This window comes from Meleagris gallopavo, chromosome 1 (genome assembly GCF_905368555.1).
Source record: "Meleagris gallopavo chromosome 1, MGAL_WU_HG_1.1, whole genome shotgun sequence".
In the NCBI taxonomy this organism is placed as follows: Eukaryota; Metazoa; Chordata; class Aves; order Galliformes; family Phasianidae; genus Meleagris; species Meleagris gallopavo.
In genome coordinates, this window is record NC_139404.1 from 138,457,714 (window position 1) to 138,475,854 (window position 18,141).

At 36.2% G+C, this 18,141-nt stretch overlaps 1 long non-coding RNA gene across 5 annotated transcripts in view; it reads right to left on the reverse strand.

The window, feature by feature from the left end:
• Positions 1 to 470: 470 nt before the first annotated feature.
• The window catches only part of LOC104917421 (uncharacterized), a 74,329-nt gene continuing 56,658 nt past the window's right edge, over positions 471 to 18,141 (reverse strand). For 2 of the 5 annotated variants that reach the window (XR_014880834.1, XR_014880836.1), the window contains 6 exons: positions 6,912 to 7,012; positions 6,351 to 6,518; positions 5,938 to 6,012; positions 4,184 to 4,305; positions 2,582 to 2,771; positions 471 to 1,659 (listed from right to left, as the gene is read on the reverse strand). This is a non-coding gene — a long non-coding RNA (uncharacterized LOC104917421). Of the gene's footprint in view, positions 1,660 to 2,581; positions 2,772 to 4,183; positions 4,306 to 5,937; positions 6,013 to 6,350; positions 6,551 to 6,911; positions 7,025 to 18,141 lie in introns of all 5 variants that reach the window. The other 3 variants (XR_014880835.1, XR_004158859.2, XR_014880837.1) reach the window with 3 other exon arrangements.

Here is an 18,141-nt window from a genome sequence, read left to right on the forward strand (position 1 = left end):
GCATCTGTTTTAAGACAGATATGTCAATTTAAGATGTTATTTTTGCTTGATATGTGCGAGAAATTTTTCTTGAGTTGATTACTGATTTTATATACTCTTTGGAGACTTCCTGCTCCTCAGAAATTCCAGCACAAAGTTTATCTTTAGTACTTAGCTGTACTAAAGGAAGAGAGCAATAATCTGTATACAGGACAAAGATTTTGCGATCTTAGCTTAAAAAAAGGTGAACTAAAAATATAACTCTCATTAGAGTATGAGAAAATGAAGAGTTCTGTCTGCAATAACAGACAACTAACTTCTTATGAGAGATACATTTATATATAGAAAATAAACAGAAATTCTGTGTAGATGCTCAGGATTACAGGCTATGTGACAATAATTCTGAAGCCGGTGTTGTCATTTATGTGGTGTACAGGATACTTTGCAGTCAGATTTAGTGATTACAGGCACTTCTTTTTCTGAGAGATCTTTTATTTTAGGAAGTTATCACTTAGACATAAATAGATCATTCAATTTAATGCTTCTCAGGATTCCAAGGTTAAAACAGGCTTTATTGGCAAGAGAAGGGTAAGAAGCATCTTATCTTCTGGACAGTATATTTTCCAAACAAATTCAGTGGTGCACATGGAAATATTTTAAACATTTAGTCTAAAGTACTTTATCTTTTTTAATTTGTGTTTCAGATTTTCTGTGCTCTCTAGTGTGATACACAGATACAGTGGCATACAATCTTAGTATTCAATACAAAATGACTACCAGTGTCCATTCCTGTTGTTGTCAGAAGCTGCAGAGGCACAGTATCACAGTTGCTTGGGATGGAATCTCCACATCCTTCTTCTTCTGAGGCATTCTTATTCATATCCTATTGAAAGCTGAAGCTGTCTCATATGTAGTTTTTCATGTATTTATTTCTCATCTAACCTTTGTAGTAACATATCATGTAACATATTATTTTTGGAGACAATGGATAATAATAAGCAACGTAGGAGTCCTAATCAGAGAAGTCATTCCAAGCAGCCAGTGAGTTTTTACTGACACTGACACTGACAGAAAGCAGTTTTTGCTGTGTATCATCCTAACCAGCTGAATGCAGGCCAGTTTCAAATCAAAAGCTATGCAACTTTGTGAGACACAGTATTATGGTCAAACTATCAAACTGTTTTGAATTCTGATAAGTATATATGGCCCACCCAGAGTTTCTCGTTTTCATACAGTATTTATGTAGTTGGGAAAAAAATAAGAGTTTAAGAGTTAGGAAGGTGGAGAATTAAAATCACAGTGAGCTGCAGACCTGAGTAACTGATAATGCACGTGCTTCTTATGTCCATAGCACTTCATTCTGAGCACAACAGTTGGGATAAAAATGTGTTAGCAATATCTTGTGCAAACTGGTGCTTCATCAAAATTCCGCAAGGATTGGAATGTGTTCTACAAGCCATACTCTATCAATATAGAAAGCTAGGAGGTCACTGATACACTCTTCTTCTTCTTTCTGTAAGCATCAACCTAAACTGTTCTTCTGCCAGATATTAGAAGAAATGTCAGATCTTGTTTGTTTACAGTGAAGTTTATTTCTTTTAGAGTTTAAGACTGCTTTCTAATGGAATCAGGTTTGTTACAGAGAGATACAGCAGGATTTTTTCTTCAATTATATTTTGTCTGGAGGAAAAAAAAAAGGAAAAAAAACGGAAAAAAAAAAGGATATTACAGAGCACAGAACAACAGGAAGAGGATTATTACAGATTTTACCTGTCTGATCCATTATCATATGAAGGAAAGATTGCTCAGATAATTACTAAATATCCAGAAGAATCACAGCTGCTCTACTATATTCTACAAACCTGCTCATCTTTTTGTTTAAGATTTTAAGGAAGATGAAAAGGAGAGGAGAGGAGAGGAGAGGAGAGGAGAGGAGAGGAGAGGAGAGGAGAGGAGAGGAGAGGAGAGGAGAGGAGAGGAGAGGAGAGGAGAGGAGAGGAGAGGAGAGGAGAGGTAATGGAATGAGTTTTCAGGTAACACTAGAGAATAGTTCCAAAGAAAGGCTAAACATACTAAGATCTGGAAATACATATACATATATGCCTTCATCATTTCCTTTGGTATAGTGCTACTATTTTGAGATCTAATCTGCTTAGAAGTCATCATAGAACACATTACTCCAACCAAGACTGAAAGTTTCCCATAGTGTTACTGGGGAGATCTTAGTCAGAGAGATGCTACTAGGGAAGTTGGTGCTATAAATTGTATTTTATCCCATCTAAGCAATAAGCCTGCAGCTATAAACTCTGTAAGCTAAACAAACTGTTACTGTGAGCTTAGTCTGTACATAGTTCAGGACAAACACTTCAGAAAAGTAAAATGACTCAGGTAAATCAACAGCAGCTAACTGCAAAGAGATTTCTTATTCTGATATTGTTCAGTATAAAGATGAATTTGTATCATAAAGACAATGAAGTACAAAAGAAAAAATTACCAACACAGCTGCAGTAACTGATAATCTTGAAAATTACACTAAAAGCACTGAAGTTTAGATACTTTAGTCTTGATATGTCTTACTGACTTATTTAATCTATACAGCTACCTGTATGGGTATCCAAATGTGTCTGCCCACAGAAATTCAGACAGTAGAGGTGTCATTGTCTAGCAATTTGTCATGATGCAGCAGGGAAGAAATCTGGGTCATTTGGATAATTCTCATTTGAATAATCATAATGATTCAAGTCAGTCTGCTGCCTCAGGCATCTGAGCAATTTCATCCCCTCAACTCAGCCCTGTAAAGTACAAAAAAGCATTTCATGAACTTAATAGAACTCTTTGGAAAAAAAAAAAAAAATGTGGGTGTGAGGTATTCTAAATATTCTATAATTTCGCAGGATTTACACAAGTTTTATAGTAATCTTTCTCTAGTCATTACCCTTTTCCTTTATATTAGTAATAGCTAATAAAGTTGTTGTATATCCTGTAGTGTTAAACCCAACCAGGTAATTACAGAAGGTTTCTCCTGAAAAGCAGAATGATCCAAAGAGATGAATTTTGAATTTGATTTACTAAGATAAAGGACAAAAGACATGGAGTCAGACAAAAAGATGCACTTGTCACTTTATCGAATAATTCCATGAACATGAGAAATATTATAATTTCTTATAAACTTCTTGTGAAAGAAAGGAAACAGAGAAACAAAAATCAGCTGCAAAGAAACAGTAAGTCAGGCAGAAAAAGAAGCAGATTCCTTAGAGATGCTTAGCTGCTCCTCTGAGCAGGAGGTAATTGCCAGGGATAAAAAGGGTAAACTGGATGCCAAGACAGAAAGCAATGATGGAGCACCAAGCATCCTTGTCAATATATTTGTAAATCTGCAGAAGGTCCCAGGAGCTAAGGAATTCATCTGGCTTTCTATTTCTTGAGATGGTAATCTTCCCATGATATAAATTTTCACTACATTCCCTGACAGAAAAGAAATGCAACCACTCTTAAAGGTTGCTAGACAAATAATTAACTGCATTTGTTTGGTTTTAAAATACATATGCCATTGAACAAGCATATATATATATATATATGTTCCTGTATAAATTGTCCAATTAGAATTATTTCTCTGATATGGTCAGTTAAAATTAATTTTGGCACAGGAGGCAGCCTGAAGCCATTACATCCTTGCTGTGTTTTGGTGTGAGAACTTAGGGAAAAAAAAGTATCTTGTCAGGCTTATCAGGAACTAACTAAGCAGCTGCCTTTTTATTGAGGGAGATCTAGATGTTTTGTTGCTGTCATCATGGGAGTCATATATTAGACTAAATAATAGTCTAATAGTCTGTAGCAATAGTCTAAAGAAGAACAGGTAGGACAAAGGAAAGCTATGTTCTGTTGAATTTTGACATCAGGTAATAATTAGCAAATCCAAGAATTTAGTTAACTTTATTTTAGAAAGTATTTGAGCACTCAAGAGTCTCTCATGAACACAAAAGTTTAGCCATTTCTTTAATAACATTTAATCACAAACTTTGCTACTCACAAAAGTAAAGCCTCTAACTATTTCCCTCTGGGGCAGTTAGTTTAGAAATAACTCTGCCACTGATTTTTTTAGTATTTATTTGGTTCATATAAAGTAGTATTTATGTCTCCAAAACTAATATTTCAGGTATCTTGGCTGAGAACTGAAAGTGTTATACTTTTCACAGAATCATACCATAGTTGAGGAGGAAAGTCATCTCCAGAGATCGTATAGTCCAACCCACTTTCTCATAGTTGCTGTGAGTCATGTCCAGTCAGTTTCTGAGTATCTCCATGAATGCAGACTCCATAGTCTCTCTGGGCAATTTGTATCAGTGTGGTAAAAAAAAAAAAAAAAAAAAAAAAAAAAAGCTTTCTTATTTTTAAATCGAGTTTCTTGTAAGCCAGAGTGAACTGTACTCCTCCTCACAAAACCTGAGAAACCTAAGATGGCACAAGGACAACTGCAGCATGTTAGGCTGAGCTGAGAGATGCCATCAATAGCTCAAGCAGATCTATTGATGGCATCTTTCCCAGCATCTGAGCTGGAATCAGCACGCTAGGGAAAAGTCAAAGCCTTCAGAGGCAGTGTGACCTTTTAAGGTCAAGAACTGAAATAAGCTAATATCTGATTCAGCTAGCTTTGAATTAAAAAAAAAAAAAAAAATACCAATGAACAATGTGTTATGAGGCAGAGTAGTGACTAAATACCTCATTACCTACCCAGAACCAAGGGAGGAGGGCAGGCTTGCAAATATTGTGCAGCATATCCGGGAGGACAAGTAGGACAAGTAGGTGGAACATAGGGGGGAGGTGAGGGAGAACTGTAGGAGAAAGGATTAAAGAGGGTAGGAAGCAGGAAAGGGTGATGACATAGTTTAATAGACTTGATTTATGAATCACTGACTTTGCAAAGTTAATTCCATACTCACCCTTCTCATCACCACTCCCCCTCTCCCAATAAAGTTGTCTCTGTTCTAAACCCCTGAACTCATTGTTTGTTAGTAGGGAAGTATTGCTCATGAAGGAAACACAGACAGCATTCATTTAATTTCCCAGCTTTCCCAGGAGACACATGCAGGTATTATTTAAGTAGTTTTCCAAGGTGCACATGTAGCTCACTTTTTTACCCACAGCATCTCTGTGTAGACAACTTAATACATCAGTCAACATTTGCAAGTCATCAGTTAATCAACAGCAAAGAAAGGTAAATTTAAATGAAACACCCTAACTAAATAGTTTCATTAGCTTTCTTCTAATACAAATAGACGCCCTTGCAGACACGTATTCTCACTGGATACTGGTAATAAATGTGTTAAGTGCATGAAAAGAAAGTGATACAATTGTGAAAGAAAGCACACACACTGATATAAGTTTCCCAAAGGTTGTGTGGGAGAGTGTGTGGTGGGAGCAGACAAGATTTGGCTACTGCATGTGCTACTGAAGGTGTAAGGAAGGAAGTCTCCAAATGGTGGATTTAACATCACTCCCTGAAGCCACATCACAAAGCACACAGGATTGGCTTGTCCCTCCCAGACCCTGTGAGAATCAATCTGAGGAAACCTGATGCTATAGACATGTTTCCTGTATATTGTGTGGGAAACTCAACCAAGTGCAAACTACCAGCAACAATGAGACAATATATTACAATAAACAGGAAAAATAGCATTTGCTCCTGCAATCAATGGCTGGAGAGCCTGAAACATTCACAGCATTGATAAATGAATAAGTATAACAAAAAGCATTGGGTTTTGAAAGAATAGGCAGTTTTATCTGTACTGAAAGGTACCCTTTCTGTTAACTAAATAAATGTAAAGTATAAACATCGTTGAAGGATTTGGGCTGAGATTTTCAGTGCTGGAGAGGTGATTTAAAAAGTACCACAATACTCTATAGACTGATTCCTTGTTCAGCCTTGAAAACTGCAACACAGTCTGAACAAACACCCACCTTCTAGCAACCCCACTGCATCATCTATCCACATCTGCTAGTCAGCTTGTACGAAGAGAACATAAGAAGACATTTCTGAAAATAAAATTTAAAATAACAAAGATGAAGGTGACTTTTATTGGAAGTAACCTGTTGTTCAGTGAAGAGGATCTGGAACACTCTGAGAATTAAAAGCTATTATTCCTCTTGTCCACAAATGCTTTCTTATTAAATTCAAAGCAGTGAGCAGTGATAGCCAAAATAAGTGGGAGTAAAGGGTTCATAGTACTTCAGAGGAGATACTATGAGACACCTTGCATGCTTAGGGAAACTTGAGTATTTAACGATTTTTATTTATTACCCCTTTTATATGCAGCCTCTGAAAAGAGCTTATGAAAAATGAGCTCATCTTCAGCTGAGAAGAGCAGTCTCACCTGAGGCAAAGTCCATGTCCAGAGAGTCTCCAAGGAGATCAAGGTACAGGAAGGAATATCCAGTTGGGATAGAGCAGCAGGATTTAGGATGCATTAGAGATTTCTGCTCTTCAGTGATGAAAGATCCAAAAGCATCCCAGCACAGATTTTTCAGGGAATACAAGCGAACTTCAGAGTGAAAAATTATTTTTTTAATATAGCTTTAAAAAAATCAAAGAAGTAGAGATATAAGCCAATTGTTCTTGAGTTAGTCAATTTCTGGGCTGAATTACACAATTTATCCTAGATAGGAAAACTTTATGTTTAATGGAAACAGGTTAATTAACACATAGGAAGAATGCTGGATGGCAATGTTTGGTCTGTGGAATAGATTCTTGTGAGAATGCACTCTAAGTTTCAATGCTGTGGTCATTTAAATTACTGACTGGAAAGGGGAATTATAATTATAGCAATGAAATTCAAAAATCATTTAAAAATGTGGGCAAGAAATAGTGCAAGAGGATGGATTAAGTCTGGTTTTACAGAAAGGGGCAGCCTTCAATAGTAGGGGAAAGTAATTACATAGTTCTTGTCACTCCATAGGAACTCTTTTCTCCGTAGAAACTTGTTTGAAATGCTGCATCCAGATCTGGGTATCCCATCCCTGACACACGCAGAGCATTCTAGAAGAAACACTGAAAATGTTAAGAACATGCAAGGAATTATTTTTTAAAAAATAACACATACTAAAGCATGTCTAAGCTTGGCTAAGACAACGGAACACAATAGCAACCTCTAAATATTTGAACAACAATGAGAAAACTTAGCAACAAGGGAAATAACCAAATTAACTACAAGATACTAAAAAAACATTCTTATATAAGATCTGTTAATGTTAGAACTATAAATGATAGAAATCTTGTTGGCAAGTGCATTCAATGTTTGTTTGGACAAAATGTCAGTAAATATATTGTTATGAGGGGTTGTTCTGTTCTTACAGCTTGACCAACTCAATGCATTAGTGTTTTCCACCTCCTTCAAGGCAGCTAAATATTAGAATACATAATACACATCACTGGTCTTTTAACTTATGAATAATATAATTATTAACATAACAAAACGTTTCTGAGGATTGGTTCCTCTAGCATAAGCAATCTCCATTTCTTACTTTCTATAAGAAAGCTACTGTGATGGCATGTTAACAGTCCAACAACTGGTATGAAAAGATGATGAGCTGCATATCACCTTCATATTAATCATTATCCTAAATAGTTCATATATGTCTAAATGCTTCCTATATTAACTTATACTAAGCTAATACAAGTACCCTTTCTGCGACGTACCGACTACAAGATCGTCCTGTAGCTATGAAAGTTAGCAGTAGAGGGCAGCATAGACTAGGAGTAATCGCAGCATGACACTCCAGAAAACAGCATGGTTTTGTAGGTGGTGGAAAGAGGAATATTTAAACCTAAATGCTAGCTGATTTCTCTCTTTTTTTCTTTGTTTTTTTTTTTTTCTTTTTTTTCTCTTTTGTGATGCCCAGTATATTGAAACCACAGGAAGTTGTTACCGGCCTTTCATCAAAGAGTCTCTCCAGCCTCTGTCATGGTGATCCTGCACTGTATTTTTTTTTCCAAGGTGACCTCACCTGGTGTTGTAGCTTCTGTTCGCACTACAAAGATTGCAGTACATACTTTATAGCTTCTCAGGTCACCATCCTTTTCACCCCCAGCATTCCTCTGTATTCTTCTCATGATACTAAGTTTTAAGCAACTGTCTTAAGTAGGATTTGCTGGAGTAAAATTTGAAATTTGATTTGCTTGGGTAAAATATCAAGAAAAGAAACAAAAAAAACAGAAATGAATGAAAAGTATGTTAATTTGATGACAGTTTAGAGCATTTGGAATTATTTATGTGATCTCTCTTTCTGTTCCTTCAAGTCTTTTCTCAGACTGAAGACAAAGAATTGGGAAATGTTCCACTCTGGAGCAGGATTAAAACCAGTGGCTGTATCCTCCTAACATCACATCTCATACATATTTCCTCTGACTGTCTGGGCCTGGTTTCTACCTACCTTTTGTTTTATTCTATGTAATACTTTTGGCTCAGAACACTGTCTTATATCTTATGGCCCTCAACTTCTTTCTTCCCTCTGCACTGGCTGGTTATCAGTCTTTTGCATCTCCATTTGTAATATTCTCTGCCTTCTAAAATCTAACTGAAAACAGGATTTAAGACAGTATTATTTCTAAAGTAAATTCTGTTGCCTTGTATTCTAATCATCATTTTTCTATAGTCACATTATGTTCTACACACATACATGCACAAGCATGCATGCATGAAATGAAAGCGCTAACATAAACATTTTCCAAGAATTACAGAATGAAAGTGATCTCAAGCTGACCACTTATTTTCTGTGGATTTATTTATACTCAGAATTCATAGAAACAGACAGAAAAAAAAATATATATATATATATTTTTTTTTTCAGTAATATCTCAACTAGATACAATTCTTATGAGCCATAACCACATTGTGCTAAGCTCTTTAAGAACACAGTGCAAAGATTAACCATGTTCAAAAAAAAAAAAAAAAGAAAAGAAACAACAACAACCAAAAAAAAACCACTTGGTTATAGAAATTTATTGTGAAACATTATGTGAATTATTTATTTCCTTTTTTTTTTGAAGGAATGGATAACTGCTCACAGTTTGCCACTTGCTCTCCTCTTATAACACTGTCTGTAGTGATCCAAACTCTTTTGTGGAATATTTAGTTAATCTGCAGAACCTTGTAAAATAATAAATGCACATCATTAGCAATAAAAAGTTTGCTGAGAAAATAGCACACCAATTTCTGTGACTAGCAGAAATCTGTTGATCCAAGTAATCTAGAATCAATAGGTTTTAGAAGAAAAAGGCTACACTTAAGAAATATAGAGTTTGGTTGGAAAGATGTGAGAGACAGCGTTTCTAGTCACCAGAAGTATGAAGATGTTCCTCAAACAAGATGGTGAACCGGTCGGGATACAATGGCTTACTCTCCCCTTTGAGTGAGCCAGAATCCCTGCACCCTTCATATCTCAAGCAACGGCCTCAAACACAAATCAGCAGGCCTTTTCAGCCACTGTCTGTGAGTAAAGTTAAATCAAAACTACCTACAAGTTGCCACTGGAAGAAAAGAGGAGTTGCATTATAGTGAGGATGTTTAAGCAGATGAAATACAAGCCATTATAAATCCTTCAAAGTTTCCTGTTTGAGTTAGCATTTAACTGAAGAAAGGTTTGAGAAAGCGTCATACACATATCCTTTCCTTTTTCCTCAGAAATGTGCCATATTCTTAGTTGTAGTGAATGTTAATGTTTCTGTGACAGTTGGTTACACTTAAGCATGAGTATCCCGTATTCCACCTAGGTGCATCAGACCTAGAGATCTACACTCTTTCACCAGGAAAAAAATCAGGAGGTTCAGAAGTGAGTGACAAAGAATAAGAAATATCCATTTTATACCTCTGCTTAAGAAGAATACCCAGCTGGAAATTTAAGCCAAGTGTCCCCTTGACATCACACTGGCTGTTCAATCTGGCCTTGAATCTTGGCCAAAGTCGAGATGCTGTCATGAACATGAGATTGCAAAGCCAGGAAAGCAGAAAAGCTAAAATCCAAGAAACATAAAAGATCCCTAAGAGGTTCCACTTCTACTTACATATCATCCTTTCAGCACTACACTTAAGAAAATTAGCACCATGTAAACTTTGATAATGGAAAGACAATCATACGGCACCCATAGACGCTATTACAAGATCTTCAAGGAGTGATAAATACAGACAAGAGCTATTTGTCTGACTGTTTGGACTGCAAACACAATTCCAACAAATATACATAAAAGAAAATAGTATTATAGATCCCTGAGGGATACCAGATGACACTGAAGACACAGGAGATCAGAGCAATACATTTTACAAAATAAGAAAAGGAGTGCAGTTTTGACCATAGCTGATGGTCAAAAGAATGAAATGCCACGCAGTAGTTCAAAAGCAGCAGACAAATATAGTAATAAACCTGCTGCAAATAAGTCCACACACACATTATCTGGTGAGCCTTCAGAAAAGAAAAAAATAAAACTCCAAATGATATCTGTAGTTGATCTGCAGAGCTGTTTGCACTAATCTTTGTCTTAAATTACAGTGCAAAGGAGAAGTTCTTGTATTTTAATGGACATTACTTTTGCTGCCAGCATTCCCTCCTATTGCAGCCACTTGTCTATAAAGAAAAAAGTCATTTCCCATATTTGAATAAGAAAAAAACAGATGTGATGATCAGGTAGAAAATTTGGAGTAAAAAATCTGCAAGATAAACCATGGAACAGACAAAACAAGACAAGATGTTTGATGTAATCAAATCACACTCTTATTTTGCTGGTTACTCCTCCACTTTTCCTATACTTAATCTGTGCAGTCTACTCAGTTTATAAAACATATCTGAGAGAAAATTTACTTTCATACTTGACAAAAATGTCAGTATACATTCCGGATTGAGCATAGTAGACAAGCATTAATTTTATGAAGGTCTTCAGGTACATCAAAATCTGAAATTTTCAAACAATTAGTTGACAAATACAAAGATTTTTCAGATAAATAGGAGTTTGTAACATTCAAATTTAAACGTGTTGTAATAACAACACTTTACTAAGAGATCTAGAATCATCCAAATATGTTGACCAGTGATGAAAATGTTAGTTCTGAAGCATATCTTCAAGATCATCTCTCACTTAATCTTTGCTTACAGTGGTTGGTTCCAATCAGAGGACACAAATGCATTAGAATTATAGAGACTATTCTTATAACGCTAAAATCTCTTGGGATATAGAATTTTGCCTAGAATGCAAGCATTCTAGGCAGCCACACATCAGACAAACCTGCAAAAATATCTAACCACACAACAAATAGACTAATCACATGATAGGCCGGAGAGAGCCTGAGTCTATAGCCCACCACTTAAAGATGCTATTTCTAGATGTGGGAAGCACGGATTCAAGTCTCTGTTTCAAATTGTACAGAACAGAGGGTTGACTCTGAATCTCTCACGTCTCAGCAGTGGCAGTCTGCACGGAACATGAGAAATCCTTGTCACTGAAATTTTCCAGGAAAAAAAGAAGATTTTACAGAAAAGTTATACTTTTGACGATCTAGCATTTTTAGATGAGAAAATGACCAGTTAAAAGATAAACCCTACAAGGCAGAATAAAATTAGTCCATGGATACCATCTAATTATTATATGTCAAAAATTTGATTAGATGTTAATAACAATGCTAGCACTGAACACAGAGTATTTAGATTTAGGGCAGAAAGAAATAACAGATGGAGTAGATATATATGCAGAGCTCTTACATTCATATATTCATCTACTTATGAATATATTAGCATCTGACTCACAAATAAAACATATTGAAATAGTCACAGCAGCATTATCTACCAAAAAAAAGTCAATCACAAAATTTTTAACATGCTTCCATTTGTAAATGTAAACTTATTTTTTAAGAGCTGATTTAAAAAAAAAAAAAAAAAGATTCTTTATGTGTAACTAGGAAAAAGAAAATATTTTTCTGGTTAGCAAATTCAATTCTGCACTACTGCCTTCAATAGAATTTTTGCCATCAAATTCAACGGCAAAAGAATTACACTCTGTATTAGCTTTTGGCAATTACACTGACATTATCAGTGATTTACTGAGTGGTATTTCAAATATGATACCATATGTCAGCTGATACTAAGCAAGTTTGAGCGGCAAAGTTGTGATCATAACCACTTGGTTAATAAATATCATAGCTATTGAACCTCTAGAGCATTTGAACTCTGACAGTTAGGGCAACATCATGAAAAAGCCTTGAGAAACCCTGGGAGACTCAGCTCAGAGTTCAAATGACTTCCTCTTAGTCTTCCACTTCTCAAGCTGATTAAGATTCAGTACATAACTCTGATTTGAAATTGAGCAGTTCAGCTCAGGGGGAGGTTAGAAATTTTCTGTTGTTGATAGGTAGAAGTGGGAAACAGCACTGCTAACATTTTGTGATGATTTTCAACCTTTTTAGATGTGCAGATCCCTATGTATTTAGGCAACTGAAATATGTTTACCTTTCTGAGTTTTTCACACAATTTGACATAATTTTTAGAACCATCTCACAGATCCAAAGGTGCTTTGTAGGACACAGATCTCAAATACCTAATATCTAAAGACCATTTTTAAAAATAAATGGAAAGATTATCCTGTACTGGTTACTATAATGCTATCTGACCTTGATTCAAATCTTCAGAATCTGCTGAGAATTGTGTAGGTTGCTCCAAAAGTAATGCCTTCTATTTGTTTCCATGGAAGCTACAGTAGGTACAAAGAGAACAATAACACTATTTGATAGAGCAAATTCTCAGCTACAAAACACTATTTTTCAACATACTCACCACCATTGGCTATGCATTTCTGTCAGTAATGAACCGGAGCCTGCATGTCACAATCATAAAAATCCGCACCAGGGAAGGTGGCCCAGTGTCTCTGTCACCACTCCTGAAACGCACCACTCACTGCTTCACTGTGCTCACATTCACTGCTTGGTTTCCATAAACATTCAGTGAGTGTTAATGAGTATCAATGAGTACCATTTTTTCCTAATGGAGGAATTTATTTCCAGCTCTTTGTTTCATATGCATTTCCATGTCAGATGATGTTTTGTCAGTGTCCCTCTTCCTCCATCTGTCACACAGCAACAAAATGTAGTGGAATATTGGTGGGGAGGTTCAACCTCACTGCCATAACACCGACATGGTATGTTGTCTTGAGCCAACATGATGAAATAAGAGGCAATACTTTTGGAGAAGTCCCCATACTTTTTCCCTCCTGTTTTCATACTGGTTAAATGGCATTGATACCAGTTATGTTAGTTCTCATTTAAGAATAGAGTTGGACTATTTTTACTTTTAAGTACATACTGTTGCTTTTTTTCTCTTGCTTCCTTGTAATAGTAAAACATCTCACCTTATTCTTATGGACTGAACTTACAGACAGGTTTCATACAAGTATTATAAGAGCTTCAACATTTTAAGAGGTCTGGAGACTTGGGATTCTCTCTATCTGTATCTTTATTTCCTATAGATTTCAAATCTATGTTAATTCATAACAGTTCTCCTGCATTTAGACACTTTTTCCAGTACCAAGGGACATAATATCTCCTTATAATTATCAGAAAAGCAAGTCAAAGAACTCCAATATTCCTGTCACTTTCAAACTTAATATTTCTTAAAATTCCCCAAATATCAGAGGCATGTTGAAAGAAAAAAAAAAAAGTAACTTGAAAACAATACCAAGAGAGGATTTAGCCAGTGTCATATTACTGGTAGTACAAATAATACCAGCTATTAACTTTCATTTTTAAGCAGTTTTTCAGTGTTAAAGATCTTTCAAGAGATAGAATTTCAAATACATTTTGATCAAAAGGGCTATTTAGATAACAACAGAAAAAAAAAACCTACTTTATCAACAGAGTAGTTTAAATCATTATATTGTCTGCTTTGAATGATGTTCACGGAGAAGCATGTCATTAAGGAAAGGGCAAGGTAAATAATGAGTAGCTGACTATCATCTGCAGAGAAATAAAAAGGCTGGATCCTACAAACCAGGGAGCCTGATGCTGCATCATTCAGCTAATGGGTTGAGAGAGTCAAAACTAACATTAAAGCTCTCTACTGTGAGATCGGAAATGCAGGAAAAAGGGAAACTAGAACATTCAGGGTGAAATCAGCTGCTGTGTATACAGGCCAGAATATGCTATTTGGCTGCAGGGGAACTAGTGCGGCTCATCAGTTTGTACATCAGACCATTAGCCTCATGCTGGTTAACTGTATTTTTTCAGCTGGGAAGTATTTAAGACCACATGTTAAAGCTATTTTTTTCTCCTTCTTACTAGATTTACAAGGAGGAACAGGAAGAAATTCAAAGTAAATTAAGAGGAATGGCAAGGTATTGACTTGCTAAACAAACTTATTGAAGTCTTTCAGATCATATGAGGCTTGAAATCAGAGGGGCAGAATAGGGGAAATTACAGACAACATACTGAAAATGAAAGAGTAACTCAGAACATTAAAAGTTTGCATGGAGCTTAAAGCCAGCAGTAAAACCTGTTAAGAGGAACAGGTGCCGCTCTCTGATTTAGCCTTGGGCAATACCTTGAGTAGAGTCTAAAGATGCACTGATGTGGTGTGATCAGAAGAGGGGTTTGGTGCCCAGTGGGGAATCTGAGGGTGAGGATGAGTAATACATCTGTGCTAGCCTCTGCCAGCTGCTGCTGAAGGAGGGAAGACTTCCTCCCACGGTCCTCTTCTCACTCTTGCACAGGCTCTGGCATTCGTCTGCACTGGTGGTGAGCTGAATCAAAGAGCTAAACTGGCAGAATATCAACTCCCCCTTCCCCTGAAGTGTGGATTGTACAGAACTGGAGCATCATACTGGAGGAATTTTGAAAGCTGCATGTGGGCAGTAAAGGCATTTTTAAAGTATGCTTCCCCCTACCACTCCAAGCGTATAAATGCCTGAGCTTTCTGAGGAGACAGCTCACCTTCCCACATTCTCCCTCCCAGACCCACGTGTTGCTGTGCTGTGGCACTGGAATGCGTGGATGTTGTGCTGAGCAGTGCATGCAGACGACTTTGTTGTTCAGTTCTGCATTCCTGTCTGCTGGCAAAACCTCAACTCTCAAGCCTCATCCCCAGACATTTAACCACACTATAATCTGGGCAGTGGCAATCAGAGCCCCTGCCTGCAAGTACACTTTCCTTTGTGCTCCCCTTTTCTTTACTCATTTATGATTGCTAGAAAACAAATCCCTTGTCTCTCAAAAACATAATGCTTAACTGGTGTAGTCAGAGTCTGCTTGGAGAGAATCCAGCATCTACTGCAAACAATTCATTTTCACAATATTTAATGCAAGTAAGTTTAAATAATACTAATATTTAGCTTTCAAAACTTACTTTAGCCTTTGACCAATGTTCCATTTTATGTCTAGCCTCTCTTAAATTGTTTTTGACCTGTTACGTACCAATCCTTCTTTCAGAAGAGATAAACTTCAAAAAATAACTCTTTACCTTCCCAGGACTCATTTATAATTTTAAAGCAGATTAAAATTCCACTGATGAATGGGGAACTGCAGATGCATCTGGGCCAATACTGAAATACCAAGTCTCACTTTGGTATCTTCCAAGTATTTTCTACTTCAGTTCAGTGTTCTGATATTTTATCTGCTCAATGACCTCTGCAATGTGATTCTATAAATAAAGAATGAAATAACAAATAGTATTGTGTAACTTAGTGCAAGAGGAAAACTTATGTTTTTAGAACAGAATTCTGAGTGTGGTATGAAAAAAAAGTTCCAAAACACAAATCCAAAAATTCTACCTTATGGGCAAATAGTCTGATAGGGAATATTTATAGAGGACACTGATGATCTGTAGAAAGCATGTTAGAGATATCCTATTTTACTCCTAGGAATGTCATTGTCACTTTGTACTAAAGGCTCTAGTTTCTAATGAAATTTGCACTGCTGTTAATTTGGAACAAACACTATTGTTTGGGGTACAGAGACTTCATTACCCCACAGATGTCTTCAAAGGTTTTACATCTTCGTTATCTACTCACAGACTCTGTCTGCCACAAGGTATCTTGCTTAACAAAAAGTTAATTTGTATGTGTTTGATAAGTTTAACGACTCTTGTCTACAAAATTATCATTAGCAAATGAACAAATTACTACAGTGTAAGTAAGAATGTGACCACACAATGTATTCGATACTTTATTTTGTACATATCTTTCTGGATGTTTTCTTATACCTTTTCCCTCAGTGAAATTTTACGATAAAAAGAAAACTACATGTGTAGTCACTGCAGAACAGATGATGCAGTGTAACTGCAATGCTAGTTCAGCCTCTGGCAACACATGTACTCCACTGTGTCCACTTGCATAATTACAGCCATATGCTCATTTCTTCTATTTGTTCTGCAAAAGAAACATGGCATCTCATCTTCTAAAACACAGGATACTTTTTTCCTAGTTCAGGTCATCTTGACTGCACTACAATTATCAGAGCTGACTGAGACAGTACATGAGATTAGGAAATGGCAAAAAAGTAATGGAGAAGAGCATAAGGTCTTCAAGACAGCCAGCTGCAGACAAAGAAGGATTGTGGATCTCAATCTTAAACTCATGTAAATGTTCCAGGAGATATTTAGATTCATCCAAGACAGAATTCATTTTATTAAAAAGGGTCTTTTTGGAGAGCTAATATACCACACTTAAAGCTCCTCCTATTTTTCCCATATATGCTCATACTCAGTCAGGCAAATCCTTGCCTGTAGCCACACAACCATACTCTAGGTCAGAGTGCTGAAAGTACCTATTAATCTGGGCCATCTTTGCTTGAATCCCTGAAATTTCTTCCCTAACCTTTTTCTATAGCCCCAGCCTGTGTTCCAAGATCCTATAAAACTCTTGCTTGAGACGGAATCAGAAATGAAAGACACTCTTGTAAAACAATAACTTCCATTAGCAAGCCAGCAGAGTCCACCAAAGTCCTGCTGCCTGTAACCTGGCCAATGCCAGCTAAGGTCAGGAGTCCGGGGATGGAATATTACATTTATCCTCTGAACTATCCAACTCCTAGCAACTGTATGTGTATAAAACATCTGAGACTATGTGCATCAGATAGAGGGAGAATATTGTGAACCTTATTCTCATTTGACACATGCAGGCAAACATCTGTTGACTACAATAGAACTGAATCAATTTACTTCAGCATAGTTTTGCTTTGTTCTTTTCTTTTATACGTTATGGGAGTTAAGGACCTGGGTTCATCAGGATCATCACTGTGGAACAATCATTTCCTCGCCATCCACTTAAATAACTTTGTAACATTTTTCTTTCCCTATCCAGATATTTTTGCTCTGTTACTGATTGAAAAACTTAAAATGTCATCTAGCTCTTCAACTAAATTAGAACATTTTGATTGAAATTTCTAGTTGGTGTTTTGTTGTTTTGCTTTTTCTTTTTCCAGAAAAGTATATACTCCTATCCTAACATAGTGAAAAACACGCATGTTTTACGAGTAGCTATTCAAAGAATAGGTATGTAGGAAATGTCAAAAAAGAGAAGTCATTCAAAGGCCTATTTTGGAGAAAATCCTGTCTTTGAATTACAAGATCTGTTGCCAAGAACACTGCAGTATTCCTTTCCCCTTTCTTTAACTGATAGAAATGCCTAAGGTTAATTGGTTTTTAAAAGGTAAGAAGGTACTTGAAACTAGATCTACTGCCAGCAGAGATAGGTCCTTCAGGTAGCTGGAGAGGTTTTGCTAATGAGATCCTAGTTCAATCATTTACATTTCTTTGGCGGTTATTTTCTTATGCAAATTGACAGACTTTTCACCACACAGAAACAGTCAACAAGTGACTGTTAAATGAATTGCCTCTCTCTTAATGAAAACAACCAGCTTCTCTTCTTTCTTATGAGTTTATAGAAGGTTATTTGTTTGGATTATTATAATCCACACTACTTTGATGTTCACACCACACTAGGGTTTAGAAAACAACAATTTCAGAGAATCACTACGACCTTTTAGTCAAAGAATGCAAAACTAATACATAGTGTACAACACTAGGAAGAATTGTTAAGGGCATCCAATGGTGGTTTTTGTTGTTGTTCTTTTTGTTTTGTTTTTTTTAACAACAAAATATGCCACCATGATTTTCTTTATAGATATTCAAAGGAAGAAA